We start from the raw sequence: 2,078 nt of genomic DNA on the forward strand, positions 1-2,078 counted from the left end.
CAATCAAACTAGGGGTTCAAATATCAAAAACGTCCCTGCACAAATTACTGAATTAGCTGCTTAGAATTTGGAAATGCTCAATCTTCAATCACTTGGCCTCACTTTCACGGGTCCAAAGTATCAAAAATAATTTTAGTATCTAACCTAAAACCTTAAAAATAGAGTATTCCAAGATGTTTATAAGTAAACTCTTTGAAAGCACCTAGACAACTACAGGAGAGTAAAGATGAGAAATATAACCATATCAAAATCTTACCATTTTGGGAGTACATACACACCGATTACATTCATGCTTGACTATAAGAATAGGCGAGCATACATTGACATAGCTTAATTCTTTACAATATTATATCACGTCTTCAACAGAGATGAACAACAACAACGTGGCTGTAGTTTAGAGGTGAGAATTCCACGTTGTGGCCGTGGAGACCTGGGCTCGAATCCCAGCAGCCACACTAACTTTTTTTCCTACCCTAGCTAAACTTACTATAGTTTTTTGGCCACTACAAGAAGAAGAAGAAGAAGAAGACAACTAACAATATCCTCACTTAACTTTACTTTTGGGCATACATACATGATATACCAATGAATCAACCTGGAGAGCGCTTGCAGGGATCGTAGTAGTTACATCTCCGTAGCCCACGCTTCTTTTCCCCTATGCAACTGCCAGACACTTTTTTATTGCAGATAGGTGCCTTATAATTAAGAGCAGAGTAAGACAGACTTTTCCAGCAGCTGCAAGACTAACCTCCCAATTTATACCATCCAATTCTGTCATATTCATCGTGGCGGTAACTGAAGAAGTAGAGAGCAAAAGCTCCATTATCATCACCATGGATAGGAAGAAAGTGTGGCTCCTCATCCTCATGTTAGAAATCTCTCAGTATTGTCTTGGTCCAATGAGTAATGAAGATAATGAAACCACATTATCAATTGAGAGAATGCTGTCAAAGCTAAATAATTTGTAAACAGGCAATAAACAAGTAAATAAATAAAAATAGAAGCAGACACACAAGATTACCTCAGGGCCAGCATCAGCCCATGACATCTCAGTGGTGAAACGAACCACGGTGAGCGCTGGATCTTCCTCTGAAGTTGGAACAACCGTCGTCATTTTTACTATGTTTTTTGGTCGATTAAACTCTCCGGGAAAGTGAAGGAGGGAGTATAGTAACGGAGATGAGGGGAAAGAAAACCCTAACTTGATGAAGTGGACTGGTTGTGAAGTGGACAAGGGTATCCACGTAAACAGATTGCAACACATTGGTACTCAGATTACTAGTTGGGTCATTGTCCTTATTTTTAAACCATGAAAGATTAATAATGGGTGATGTCACCTGTCAAAGCAATTAAAACTTTTTTGAGAGGTATTAGCTCGTTTGGATTGGTTTATAAGTTGTTGTTTTCGGCTTTTTTTAAGTGTTTACTAACTTATAAGCTCATTTTCGCGCTTAAAATAATAAAAATCAAAAAATGTTTCTAGGCTCCTAACTTATATGTTCGTTTTTTTAAATGCCCAAACGGGCCCTATATCTGAACCTTTGGCATAAATTTGATCTTTTTACAGGACAATTTGACCTTTTCGCATATTTTTTTTTTTTTAAGAAAATTATCTTTTCTCACAATTTAAGGGCAAAGAGCATAGATAAAAAGTTGTACCAGTGAAATTTTGTAAATCTATATATAATATAAAGCTAGGCAACAAGAGAGTGATGTGACACCTCTCTTTGGCCAAAGATTCTATTTATCTTTTTTCTCCTTTTTTTAAAATTTTCTCTTATTTTTTCGTTTATTTTATTGTAAAAAGACATTTTCATAACTCAGGCTTCTTCATATTCATATTCATAACTTCTACACTTAATTAGTATTAGTAATAGTAAAATTCATAACTCCCAGGCTCTCTATGTTTATAAGCACCCAATTATTTATATGTAAGTTTATAACACCTTAAAATTACACCAAAATGATATTCCTATCCAAATAAATTTTGTTTGAGTTTTGTTATCTTATACTTTTGCTGTGCGTTAACCATCCGAGAAAGGGGTTGTCTTCTTCATTGCATGAATAATTCTTTCAAA

General features: G+C 35.3%; 1 non-coding gene across 1 annotated transcript; it reads left to right on the forward strand.

The window, feature by feature from the left end:
• Positions 1-383: 383 nt before the first annotated feature.
• Positions 384-455, forward strand: TRNAH-GUG (transfer RNA histidin (anticodon GUG)). The gene has a single exon. It is a non-coding gene; the product is annotated as a tRNA-His (tRNA).
• Positions 456-2,078: the final 1,623 nt, after the last annotated feature.

Source organism: Lycium ferocissimum, chromosome 2 (assembly GCF_029784015.1).
Source record: "Lycium ferocissimum isolate CSIRO_LF1 chromosome 2, AGI_CSIRO_Lferr_CH_V1, whole genome shotgun sequence".
NCBI lineage: Eukaryota > Viridiplantae > Streptophyta > Magnoliopsida > Solanales > Solanaceae > Lycium > Lycium ferocissimum.